This window comes from Sus scrofa, chromosome 3 (assembly GCF_000003025.6).
Source record: "Sus scrofa isolate TJ Tabasco breed Duroc chromosome 3, Sscrofa11.1, whole genome shotgun sequence".
Taxonomy (NCBI): domain Eukaryota; kingdom Metazoa; phylum Chordata; class Mammalia; order Artiodactyla; family Suidae; genus Sus; species Sus scrofa.
This window is the reverse complement of record NC_010445.4, coordinates 56,655,624-56,669,679: the sequence shown is the minus strand read 5'-3', so window position 1 is coordinate 56,669,679 and position 14,056 is coordinate 56,655,624. Positions and strand designations below refer to the sequence as shown.

General features: G+C 48.4%; 1 non-coding gene across 1 annotated transcript in view; it reads right to left on the bottom strand.

Annotated features, from left to right (window-relative positions):
• Positions 1-14,056, bottom strand: part of FAM178B — a 102,776-nt gene that overhangs the window by 76,714 nt on the left and 12,006 nt on the right. The window contains exons 2-5 of the transcript XR_001307605.2: positions 9,300-9,369; positions 8,685-9,124; positions 7,325-7,386; positions 4,626-4,733 (exon numbers count right to left, since the gene is read on the bottom strand). This is a non-coding gene — a transcript (family with sequence similarity 178 member B). The remainder of the gene's footprint in view (positions 1-4,625; positions 4,734-7,324; positions 7,387-8,684; positions 9,125-9,299; positions 9,370-14,056) is intronic.

Genomic DNA, 14,056 nt, shown 5'->3' with positions numbered 1-14,056 from the left:
GTAAAAGCGGCAAGTCATAGGATAGGACAAGTGTGTGCAGACAAACCCACAGACAAGCACACGCACGTTCTTGGCCACATGCAACACTCCCCACACCCAAATGACACACCCAACTCTGGCCTGGGTCATCCCTTGGGAAGAGGATGGGGGAGGGGAACGTAGAGGAGAGATTTCCTGTTTATTTCACGAAACTGTGTTCTTCTTGATTCTGTGGTAACATAACATCCATTTAACAAGAAGAAAATAAAACAAGCCACAGGCACTGCCCCTGTTCCTCTAATCAGAGGAAGGCCCAGACCCAGGTTCCCAGCTGTGGCCTGAGTCAGTGAACTCAGAGGGACACTGCCTGCAGCTCCCATGAGGATCTGGGACCCAGCTGCCGGCACCGGAGGGGGGGATGCCGTTGGCGGCCCACCAGCTGGCCAGATGTAATCTGTCACTCTGGCCAAGTGACCCAACACCCAACGTAAGGAGGCTACGCACATCCTAAGGATGAAATGGCACAAAAGGGAAGGATGTCGGAAAAGAGGAGATTCTGATCCCATGGCCTTCTGGGAGCAGCGTCTGCAAACCACCACGTGAATGGTAAAACAATTTTCTGTCTTGTCAATTTCTCTGCCATTTGAGCGCTCGAGCATTCCTATATTGCTTTTATAATTTTAAAAAATGTACAAATTATTAAAAGTTTGTAAGAATAGGCTCATCTGTAAAAAGGTCTTAGCCCTGCCCCCCAAACCATCAATCAAAAGGACTTTTGTGATATTAAATATAATGTATGTGCATCATTAAGAACTCTGAGATGACTCTCACATCTAATTGACGATTTCCTGTACAGCTCAGAACTGAGGATAAAGGATGATGCTGTGGGTTAAACAGCCTCCCCTCCCCTGCCCAGCACACACATAAGGTCTTTAATGTTAAGGAACAGAGAACATAGGAAGTTGTCTAATCAAGATGCAAGCAATCCTTAGAGCATGAGCAGATGATCTGCTTGGCATGACAGGGGGCCTTTCTATGATGGGCAGCTGTCGTGGCCACCTGACTCTGGGTCACATGTGCCCTGAATGTCAGATGGTGGCTAGGCCCCGGCTTTGGCCTCACCCGTTCCATACCTCTCCTTGGCGCTCCCCACTCCAGCCCACCCCTGGCCCAGTTCAGGGATGGAAGAGGCCTGCTGGTTTTGTCCACCAGTGAGTAATTTTCTTTGAAGAAGAGAACTGAACTGTCCCATCAAAATGATCCCACATCAAAACAACCACCTCAAAGTGGATGTTGTCAAAAAGCTTTCTCAAAGTACTACTTGAAAATGTCACATGCCCAGGAAATTATCAGCAATTTCAAAGCCTAGAATTCTGTCTGACTTAAGCTGGTTGCCCAGATAACTCTCTTTCTTTGGGGAATTTCAAAACAGCCAGGCCAGGACTTCCAAAATCCTAAAAGCACTCAGGAGAAAGGCTAAGAGACAGAAGGATTATTCTTGCTACAGAGATGTTTCAAGACGTTTACTTCCAGGGCTCTCCATCCAGTGAGTGGGGGCCCTGGAAGCCAAATCCACGCCCCGAAACACAGAGAAAATTGCTTTCATCTCTCAGTTTGCCACCAAGGCCTTTGGCACAAACCTGCTGGCTCCATCGCAAGTCACTGTGTGACTGCAAGGTACCCCTCCCCTGCCTCTGGGCAGTGTGTGGAAACTGGGACCAGTTAGGAGGCAGGTGTCCCCCTGATCTAGTCCAGGGGTCAGCCGCTGCACACCAGCTGCAGCCACCTCCTCCCATTCTGTACAGGAGGTTTCAATACAACAAAGGCAAGATCACTCACTGAGGCCAGTGGACAGGCGCCTTCCCACCACAGAAGTACAGCCAAGTAATTGCGACAGACTGCATTGGCCCTCCAAGCCTGAACTATTTCATACTCACAAGCTTTACAGAAAGTCTTCCGGTCCCTGATCAAACCTGAGATGATTATCAAAAAGACTTGAGAAAAAAAGCACACGGCCAGCCAAGGTGTTGCTGGGGATCTTCTCTGAGCAACAGTGACAGTGCGGGTCCTGAGAGTGGGGGACCCAGGAAGCCAGTGTGTTATCACTCACACCAGAGTGAGTGGACACCAGATGCTGACTCAGAGCACATCAAAACCCAGCCGTCGGAGTTCCCATCGTGGCTCAATGGTTAACAAATCTGATGAGGAACCATGAGGTTGTGGGTTCAATCCTAGGCCTCGCTCAGTAGGTTAAGGATCCGGTGTTGCCATGAGCTGTGGTGTAGGTCGCAGACGTGGCTCGGATCCCGAGTTGCTGTGGCTCTGGTGTAGGCTGGAGGCTACAGCTCTGATTAAACCCCTAGCCTGGGAACCTCCATATGCCGCCGGTATGGCCCTAGAAAAATGCAAAAAGACCAAAAAAACCCCACAAAAAACAAAAACAAAAATCCAAAAAACAAAACAAAAAACCCAGCTGTCACTGCTGGGACCTGAATATCGTCACCCAGACACACAGAAAAAGCAGGGGCCCAGACAAGCAGACAATCCAGGGCGAGTGGACTGGCCTGCCCCCAGTCACATGGGCACACATGGCTCCTGAGTGAGGGAAGGGAGGAGGAAGGGAGAGAAGAAAGGAAAGGAAGATGTAGAAACAGAAAGATCTGTCCTGCCTGTAATGCGCCCTCTCAGCTGCCGCCTATTTTTCTCTTGCGACCTCTCCCCTTGTCCTTCTCTGAACCCATTCCAGGCAGGTTTGCCCCAAGCCACCTGCTGCCACCACCCACTGGAGCTGCTCTGGTCAAGGTCACCATGACCTCCACGTTGCACGCTTGGGCTCCTGCTCTTCTTTCCATACTGGCGATCTCACCTTTTTTCCCCTCTAGAGCTGCACCTGCGACATATGGAAGTTCCCAGGCTAGGGGTCGATCAGAGCTGCAGCTGCTAGCCTATACCACAGCCACAGCAATGCCAGATCCGAGCCACATCAGCAACCTACCCCGCAGCCTGTGGCAACACCAGATCCCCAACCCATGTGAGGCCAGGGACCGAACACACATCCTCAGGAACACCAGTCAGGTTCGATTCCCTCGAGCCACAAGGGGAACTTGGGGTCTCATCTGATTTTGCAGCTTTATTATTATTATTATTATTTTTTTTGTCTTTTTAGGGCTGCACCTGAGGCATATGGAGGTTCCCAGGCTAGGGGGCCAATCAGAGCTGTAGCTGCCAGCCTACACCACACACAGCTCATGGCAACGCCGGATCCTTAACCTGCTGAGCAAGGCCAGGGATTGAACCCACAAACCTCATGGTTCCTAGTCGGATTTGTTTCCGCTGTGCCACGATGGGAACTCCTGGTTTTGCAGCTTTAAACATCACCAATACCTGTGGTGGTTTCCAAGCCTGCCTCTCTAGACAAGGAGGTCCTTGTCTGGCTCTCACTCCAGGGGGTCCCCCAAGTGAACTCTCATCCCCCTGCCTGCATCACTCAGCCTTTCCCGATTAAAGACAGCTCAGCTCTACCCTGAAGATACACCTGGAATTTGCCTCCTCCTCACTGCCCCGTCGGTTCCTCCCAGGGTTACTATCTTGGCTCCCTGTGCCACCCCATCTTCCTTCTCCCTTCACCCTCACGCCCCCTCCACACCCCCTCACCAGTGGCCCTGTTCGGATGAGTGGCAGCCAGCTCACACAGAGGTGAGGCTCCAGCATGAAGCCCCCTTCACCTCCCAGCCTCTTCTCCCCCACCTCCTCCTTATCACTGCTCCCCACACACGGGGAGGGCGCCCACTGTAAGGTCCTCCCAGACCACCTCTCACCAGCTGCAGGGCTCGGTTTAGAAGTCATCCGCTCACAGAGGCCTTCCCTGACCGTTGTCCAGCTCTCACAGCCCGACCCATGCTCCTGCCACTCCTCCCATGCTACCCTTTCTCACTGGCACTTATACAGCATCCTTTATTCACTGTGCGCACTGTTGGTCTCCCCGCCTTGACAGCAAGCACTACTTAGGAGAGATCTCTGTCTGGTTCTGCGCCTGCTGTATCCCCAGAAGCTGCACAGAGCCTGGCACCAAGTTGGAACATAATAGATGTTGTTGCTTGGATGGACAAACAGATGGACGGACAAATGGGTGGATGGACAGCAGGGTACCCTGAAGATGTATTCAATTCTTGTGGTCGTAGGGTATCTCTGAGACTCCATGAACCCAGTCCTCCCTCCAGCGATGGGCCAGCAGACTCTGGCCCAGCCCACAGCTCTGACCAGAGCTACTTTCTTTCCCCACATGGAGGAGAAAAAAAATGTCACAAGGCTGTATTCTCCTATTCAAAGGCAGTTTTCATTCAGACTGTGGTTTGAGATCTGGTTCTACCAGTCTGGGCAGACAACTGGGGAAGAGCAGGCTGTACTTTATGCCTCTGTGTCCTCAAAGGCCCACACTAGGCCCTGACACACAGTATGTGAATCAATGAACAGATGCGGGTGTAAAAGGAGGCAACTTGAAAACTCATCAATGACGCACAAATCTCTGCTTGCAACTATCCAAACCCAAGGGCAGGTCAGCACTTAAATCTTCTGCCTGGAAAGGCAGGTGTGGGCACTCTGCCCAAGTGGGCAGGCCCCTCCCCTACAGTGCCCCCTGCCCCCACCTGTGCTCCAGCGCCAGGGGCACTTCATCTTCATCAGGATCCGAGGAATTGAGGTGAGGACAGTCCTGCAGAAGCAGCTTCTCTCGCTCCTGCTCCAGGGCCTGCTCCCTGCAGGGACAGGAGAGGCAACAACAGAGTCAATCCGGGGCCTGCTCACCCGGCCCCATCGCTGGGCCACAGGGGCCTCCACCTCCACGGGCACAGCAGGGCCTAGGCCTGGGCCAAGAGCCCAGGCCCTGTCTCCCTGCAGGAAGGCCTCAAGCTTAGATTCCTGGGACAGGGGAGGGTCTGCATTGCATCTGCTGTGTTGCCCAAAAGAAGACAATTTACACTATACAACTTCAAACATACCTTTATTTGTGCACTTCATTCTGGCATTTGCTTGCTTTTTTTTAACATATCAGGGCTAAGACCTAGCCCTTCTGCCCCTGCCCCAGTCCAGCCCTGAGGACCAGGAGAAGCCCCTGTGCCCACATTTCCCCAGAGCCCCCAAGGGGCTGCTCCTTCCCTCACCCGTCTGCCCTGCCCACAGGTCGGCTTCTCCTGGACGCCCTGAGAGCCTCACTTCCCTTTTCAATGTGCCAACCACGACCCTGCCAAGCCGGCTCCCTCACCCTCCTCCTGCTCCAACCACATGCCAACCCCAAGCCCCGAGGGCCCCAGTCCCTCCTTGGCCTTCTGTGTCCTTGTTCCCGTGGGCTGTGGAGGGAGTCTGGGAGCCCCCCAGGCCCTGCCCTGCCCTCCAGGCTCTCACCCTAGCTCTACCCACAGGGCCTTGGCTCTCCAAGATTTCACCTCCAGCCCAGACTGTCTTGGGTTCAGATCCTCGCCAGCCCTCTGACATCACTCCAGTTCTGAATTCCTCCTCCCGACATAGGCCCCCACCACACAGTGCAGCAGATTCCACAGGAGGCCCTTCCTCCCAGGGGCCCATCTCACTAGCATTCACCCTGTTCCCTCTCCCGCTTCCCATCCGGTCTCTATAATGCAGCCTCAGTGATTGCGGGAAAATGCATCACAACCTGCTTAGAATTCTCCCATGACTCGACCTTGTGCTCAGGAGGCCCCTCATGATCCAGCCCGTGTTCAGCTCTTAACTGCATCTCCCGCTCTGCCCACCCTCACACTCTAGCGCTGAGAATTCCAGTCCTAGCCAGCCAGGAGAGGCATAGTCTGTCCTGCCTCCCTTCATACACATGTAGTTACTCCAGCTGACCTCCCAGATCTTATCCTCCAAGGCCCGAGAACAAGGACCCCTCTGAGGATTCTTTTCTGACCCCAGGCTAAGTTAGGTGCCACCAGTCCAGGCCCCTCCATAGCAGCTTCACAGCACTGGAAATACCAGAATTACTGTGTTCAGTTTCCAGGTGAGCCAGGCCGCACCATCCTATCTGTAAATCCGGTGCCTGGCACAGGGCCCAGCACAGAGCAAGAACCTCCCAACGCCAGGCTTGATGAGCAGGTAGTTTGCCATGCGTGGTCACTTTTTCCCACTGACACTTTCAAGCATTTAGTTTACTTACAGCTGAACACGTGGGAACATACAGACATGGCCCCTTTCCCAACTTACACTCTGGTTGGGTGAAAACGTACTTAGGTGAAAGAGTCAAACAACAAAAGTCATGGGCTATTAAGAGCCTGGAAGAGCTTATAGAGGAGGAAGATGACTCTGGGGTGGGGTCAGGAATAGATCCAGGAGAGAAAACAGTAGTTCAGCCCACTTGTCTGTTGAAGCCCTTGCTGTGGGCAAGAACATGGGGCTGGGAAGTGGGAAAAACAGAGACCAGTGAGACCTCCAGCAGGAACTGAGACAAGAGCCCAAGTGTCAGACAACAGTGCTGCCTCTTCTTATACTTAACTTCCGCTAAGGGGGCAAGCACACATGGAGCAAAAACAACATGGGAGAAGGGAAGAGGACTAAGAAGAATAAAGCCTGTGGGCAATGTGCTCCCATTCTGTCAAAGCGCATGCCCAGGGATGAAGTCTACCTGCACGCCAGACACCCCAGTCCTCGCAGGCAATGGAGGAGCAGGAGTCTAGCATCTTCACCCCAAATGGGCCCTCAGTGCCAGCCAACCACTTTAGCTGTTTTCCAGTACAGAAAGAGCACAGGGTTTGACTTCCGTGCCCACCTCCACTTTCCTAAGGGATTTCCAGCTCTGACTGGATGTGACTTTTACCTTTAGAAGCCAACTTCCATGTGAGACAGGCTCCCTGCAATGCCAGGGGGAAAGCAGGCATAAAATAGGCCAAGTGCCATGGGGAAAGGAGCTAAGTGTGCTCAGGTGCTGGTGTGGGACAGGCGGCAGGAAAGGCTGGCACCTTACACTTGCCCTCATCACAGGTGAGGTGATAGTCAAAGCTCTGCTTTTTCCACTTCACTCTAACACTTCAATGGTAGTTGAGTGAGCCCTACACAATCATGAATTGGGCAAAACAGCACCCAGGCAGAGAGAAGACTTGGAGTGAAGCCTCTGTACGGGGTGAGGGTCCTGGGCTCCCTGCCTCGGAGATGCGCCCTCTGACCTGCTACCATTCCCCAAGTTCACTATTAACCAGGGCACCTGGGAGGCATGCTGATGGTGGAGTGGGTAGGCTGCTTTATTCTGAGAGGAATTTGCTCTGAGTCTCTGAGAACAACCTCTGTGAAATTACCACCAACCCCTGTGAAGACCCCCTGATGGACCCTCCCCACTCACCTCTTCTCTTGCAGTAAGTAATCCAAGCTGTTGACATAGCACTCTGAGCCCCCTGAGGTGAACTGGAGAAATGACATGGGAATGGGAAAGAAAGAAAAAGAGGGAAAGAGAATGAAACTGAATCTAAATTAAGCCCTTTATTTATTTTGTTTACTTTTCTAAACAGGCAATGCATTCATTCACATGATTGAAAAATAGAAAAGTGCAAGTTCCTTTGTGGTGCAGCCAGTTAAATGTCCGGTGTTGTCACAGCTGTGGCACAGGATGCAACTGTGGGGCGGGTTCCATCCCTGGCCTGGGAACTTCCATTTGCCATGGGTGTGGCCAAAAAAAATATATTGAAAAGTATAGACATCTCCCCTGGCCTCCATCCTCAGCCACCTAGGTCCCTCCCCACAGCTGACCATAGGTGCTCACTGCTGGGTGTGTTTTCAGAGATACTGCACACATAGAGAAGCAAACAGTAACACATCACAGAGTCTCTCCTTTAACACAAATCATAGCATATTATACCCCCTACTCTGCACTTAGCTCTGGTTTTCAATTAATGATAAGTCTTCAGGATCATTCCATATCAATACTCAAGAGATAAATATTATTATTTGTCTTTTTAGGGCTGCACTTGCAGCATATGGAGGTTCCCAGCCTAGGGGTCCAATCGGAGCTACAGTGGATGGCCTACACCACAGCTCACAGTAACTCGGGATCCTTAACCCACTGAGCAAGGCCAGGGATTAAACCTGCATCCTCATGGATACTAGTCAGATTCATTTCCACTCAGCCATGAGGGGAACTTCAAGAAATAATTATTTAAGTATTCTGATGTACAACTAGAACATAACTTATTAGTTCCCTAGTGGTAAGCATGTTAAGTTACTGGCAATCTTGGACTATGACAAATAAGTAAATCCTATGTGGAGAATAAATTTCCTGGATCTATGGGCACTTACATATCCCCAGTCTGCCCAACAGCAAAAGTTTATATCCCCAGCTTGAAATTTATCACTGAAGTGTTCACTCAGGAATCCCAAGTTGCTGGTCCAGAGCCGGCTGAGGCTAGCCCAGATGCCAGCACCAAGGTCCTTTCTCCAGGGCCAGATCCCAGCCTTTGCTGTGAAAGCCTTCAAGGGCCCCACATAGGAATGGCATTCAATCTGACACCACCCTCAGCCATTTGTTAGCAGAAACTGGGAGCAGAAATAAAGGGCCCATGAGAGCCCAAAGGTTGGGGAGAGGCTGGGGTGTGCGGCCAAGGAGCTATGGTCAAGGGAGGTGGCCAAAGGAGGGCAGCTGGGGAGTGGCTGAGGAGCGGCCTGGTGGTGACTAAGGAGGGTGGCTAAAGAGGGGGCCTCTGGCTTACCGAGGTGCGGGTGTCCACCTCCGGAGCTGCAGCCTTCGGGCTGGTGCCTGCCATGTTCCAGAACAGCTCTTCAAGTGAGGCCAGGTGCTCCGTGGAGTCTGAGTCCTGGGGCTCCTGCTGTAACCCCTCGGGGAGCTGGTGGGCCAGTCTCCTTAGGCTCCAAGGCCCCACTGTATCCACCTGCCTCTGGACTGGGGCTGCCCTGTCAGCCTGCAGTGCCTTCAAGTTCAAGAACTCCACAGGTGGCGGGCTCCAGTCACTGGGGAACATGTCCCCACTGGCCTGTATCTTGGGCTTCTTTGAGGACTTGGGAGCTAGAGCAGAGGTGGGGCTGCAGAGACGCCGGGTGGGGCTCACGAGTCCCTGGTGCAGGGGATGATCGAAGTAGCTGCCCTGCAGGCTGGGCAAGAGGATGGGCCCGGCGGCAGCTGTCTGCAACCCTGTGGATGGGACAGAGTACTGCGGTGTCCCCCCCTGCCCGCCACCATCCCAGCCACTGCGCCATGCTGGGTGAAGAGAAGGGTAGCTCAGAATTGTTGTGGGCAGAATACAAGGGGCATCCCTCATGACCCAAGCCTCAGAAGGGCTCTACCTGTATAGGTGAGAGACACCTACCTTCTCTCCAAGGAAGGGCTAGCACAGCCTTCTGGGGCCTGGCCATCTGCAAACTGCTAAGTGTTCTACCCTAGAAAGAACCACCTGTCAGATGAGGGGAGCCTCCAGAAGAGAGCTTAGTGCTCTAGAGAGGAGGGCCTGGGCTCACAGGTACCCAGGAAGGAGCTCCCCCTCTAGCTCCACCCCAAGGACTAAGCACAAGCACCACAAAGATCAAGTGGCTGAGGTGAAGGAGGCTCCGTGTGACCTGCCATTTCAAGGATGTGATGGGCAAGGGTAAGGGCATCAACACTTTAAAAACCTGTATGAAATACTGTTAAAACAACATTTTACAAGCCTATTGTGATAATCACTTCATGATGTTATGTAAGTCAAAGTATGATACTGTACACCTTAAACTGTATGCTGTATGTCAATTACATCTCAATAAAATTGTAAAAAAAAAAAAGAAAAACAATTTAAAAAGAAAAAATATCATACATCAATGTTTAAAGATGTGATTTGGGCCACTAAAAACATAAAGGGGAAGGGTGGAGTTGTATAGGAGCAGAGTTTTTGTATATTGTTGAAGCTAGATTGGCATTAACTCAAACTAGTTTGTAATAAATTAAAGATACAAATTATAATCTCCAGTGTACCCACTAACAAAATAACTTTATAGAGAAAAGGAAATGAGTACAGAATCAAAATGGTCACTACAAGAAAAAAATCAGTTAAACACAAAAGAAGGCAGTAATGGAGAAACTGAGAAACAAACAAACAAAAAGATGTAAGATCTAGGAAACAAATAAATGGCAGAAATTCTTCCTTATAAGCAATTAGTTTAAATTTAAATGTAGTAAACTCCCAAATCAAAAGGCAGATACTGGCAAAATGGATTTAAAAACCATAATTCAACTATATGCTTTCTACAAGATTCACTTTATATCCAAAGATGGAAATAGGCTGAAGGGGAGGAAAAGCTACTTCATGCAAATAGAAACCCAAATAGAGCTGGAGTAGCTATAATACTAGAAAAAACAGATGTTAAATCCAAAATTACTATGAGACAAAGGAAACCATTATACATTGATATAAGGTCAATCATCAAGAAGATATAATTATAAGCATATACACACCTAAAAACAGAGCTCCAAACTATGTGAAGCAAAAAATGACACAGTTGAAGGGAGACATAATTATGGAATAATAGTTGAAGTCTTCAATAGCTTACTTTCAACAATGTAATTACACAGAAGATCAAAAGAAAATAGAGGACTTGAACGACACTATAAACCAACTAAATGTAACAGACATATACAGAGCACCTCACCTTGCAACAACAGAATACACATTCTTCTCAAGTACACAAAGAATTTCTTTAGGATAGATCATAGGCCAGAAAACAAGTCTCAGTAAATTTTAAAATACTGAAACCACATAATGTATCTTTCCCTATTAAAACAGAAACTAGAAATAAATGACAGAAGGCAAACAGGGAATTTCAGAAATATGTAGAAGTAAAACAACAAACTCAACAACCAATGGGGCCAAGAAGAAATCATAAGAGTAATTAGAAAACACTTAGAGATAAGCAAAGAACGGAAACACAACATACCAAAATGTATTATAGGATGCAGTGAAAACAGTGCTCAGAGGAAAATTTATAGCTGTAACTACCCACATTAAAGAAATAGTCAGAGTTCCTGTCATGGCTCAGTGGTTAACGAATCCCACTAGGAACCATGAGGTTTCGGGTCCAATCCCTGGCCTCGCTCAGCGGGTTAAGGATCCAGTGTTGCCATAAGCTGTGGTGTAGGTCACAGACGTGGCTCAGATCTGGCGTTGCTGTGGCTCTGGCGTAGGGTGGCAGCTGTAGCTCCGATTAGACGCCTAGCCTGGGAACATCCATATGCCGCAGGTGTGGCCCTGAAAAGACAAACACCAAAAAAAATAATAATAATAATAAAATAAATAAACAAATAAAAATGATCAAAAGGAAGAGTTCCTGCTGTGGTGCAGTGGGATTGGCAGTGTCTAATTCAATGGGGAAAGAAGAGCCTCTTCAACAAATTGTGCTGGGACAATTGAATATCCACGTGCAAAAGAATGATGCTGGGCCCTTGTCTCACTAGACACCATGATAATTAATTCAAAACAGACTAAAAAATACCTAAAGGGAAGCACTAAAACCACATGACTCAGAGGAAGAAGACAGAGGGGTAAATTTCTATGACTTTAGATCTGGCAATGTTTTTCAAAGATATGACACCAACAACACAGGTGACAAAGGAAAAAATAAATAAGACAGATTTCATAAAAATTTAAATAATACTGTCAAGAAAATAAAAGGACAACCTATAGAATGGGACAAAATGTTTGCAAATCATATATTTTATAAGGGTCCAATATTGGGAATTTATGAAGAACTCTTACAACTCAGCAACAAAAAGCAAAAAGTCCAATTAAAAAATAAGCAGAAGATTTGAATAGACATTTTCAAAAGAAGATACACAAAAGGCCAACCAGCACGAGATGCTCAATGTTAATAGTTACTTGGTTAGGGAAGGGTAAATCAAAACCACAATAAGATGCCACTTCACACCCACCAGGATGTCTATTATCAAAAACAAAAACGGAAAATAACTAGTGTCGGGGAGGACTGGATAAACTGGAACCTTGTACCTTGTTAGTGTGAATGTGAAATGGTATAGCCACTATGGATAACAGTTTGGCAATTCCTCAGTAAGCTATACACAGAATGACAACATGATCTAGATATAAACTCAAAACAAATAAAAATAGGTTCTCAGTTCTCAAATCCTTGCCTGTAAATCTTCACAGTAGCACTCCTCACAAAGCCAAAAGGTGGAAATACAATGTAAATGCCTCTCAACTACTGAGTGGATAAACAAAATGTGGTATAGCCACACAATGGAACATTACTGAGCCACAAAAAAGAATAAAGCAATGACATACGCTATAACAATGGATGAACCTCAAAAACATTACGCTATCTGAAAGAAGCCAGACACAAGAGGCTGCATAGTATATGATCCCATATATATGAAACGCTCGGAGTAGGAAATCCATAGAGAAAGAAAGTAGACTAGAGGTTGCCAGGTGATGTGGGAGGTGGGGGGAGGAGAGAAGGAATGGGGAGTGACTGCCTAATGAGTAAGCTTTCTCCTTTGGATGATGAAACTATCCTAGAACTAGACAGTGCTAATGCCTACACAACACTGTGAATGTACCAAATGCCACTGTATTATATACTTTAAAATAGTAAGTTTTATGTTACATAATTTTACCGCAATATAAGATAAATTATATAAATTATACATGGGGGAAAAGTGCATGTAAAATAATGTCAAGTTGAGGAGAGGTCAACACAACTTGGTAGAAATCATGGGTTAAAACGAAAAATATTTAGGCATTTTCTGGTGACCTAGTGGGTTAAGGATCCAGTGATGTCACTGCAGTGGTGTGGGTCACTATCCCTGGCTTGGGAACTTCTACATGCTGGGGCCGAGACCAAGAACTGGCCTCCTAAGCACTGGAGGGCAGCATCAGAAGCCCCTAGGGGCCCAATAAAAATCACCCTGTCCTGGTTCTGACACCCTGCCCTCCTTTGGGCCTTTTGGAGGAGCTGCCCAGGATTGCCCATCCTTCCACTAGCCAATGGGATTTTCTTGCTAGTTTTTCTGCCTTAAAAAAATAACCACTATTTGGAGTTGCCACTGTGGTGCAACGGGATTAGCAGTGCCTTGGGAGCACCGGGACGCAGGTTTGAACCCGGCCCCGCACAGTGGTTAAGGATCCAGCGTTGCTGCAGCTGTAGATTAGGTCACAACTGCAGCTTGGTGCTGATCCCTGGCCTAAGAACTCCATATGCTGCAGGGAGCCAAAAAAGGAAATAAACAATAAATAACCACTCTTCCTTCCTGTCCTTCCTGAAAACTGCTGTTGATTCAACCGTCCCAGAGCATCACCTTAGAGTAACTTTCTGTGCTCAGATGCCACTGCTGGGAAAGGTATGCACATCAAGCATCTTTAGAGGGTGATAAAAATATTCTCTATCTTCACTGTGCGGTGGTTACTCAAAAATGATATATAATTGTCAAAGCTTACTGACCTGCACATCTAGAAAGGGTGAATTTTATTGGATGTAAACTATACCTCCATAAACCTAACTGAACAAATATAACCAGCTTCCACTTACCAAATACTGAGACCAACTTTTCAACATATAAAATTATTTCCACATTAGAAATCATCTGAGGCCAAAAAAAAGGAGAAAGTAAAAGGAGTCCCATTGTGGCTCAGTGGGTTAAGAACCTGACTAGTGTCCATGAGGATGCGGGTTCAATCCCTGGCCTTGCGCAGGGGGTGAAGGATCCAGCGTTGTCATGAGCTGTAGCGTAGGTCACAGATGCGGCTCCAATCTGACATTGCTGTGGCTGTGGTGTAAGTCACAGATTCGGCTCCAATCTGGCATTGCTGTGGCTGTGGTGTAGGCTGGCAGCTATAACTCCAATTCGAACCCTAGGCTGGGAACCTCCATATGCCACGGATGCGGCCCTAAGAAGCAAAAAAAAAAAAAAAAAAAATCTGGGAGAAAACACGAGAAGAAAATTCTCCTAATGAAATGAAAGTGCCTCTGGGGTAATCAAAGCCATCTCTGGGCATAGTGTCCACTATTGGCCTTCTCAGGACCACTCTCCATGGGGACCCTGGTAAGTGCTAAGAAGTCACTGAACCTCTCCTTGTAAAGGAGA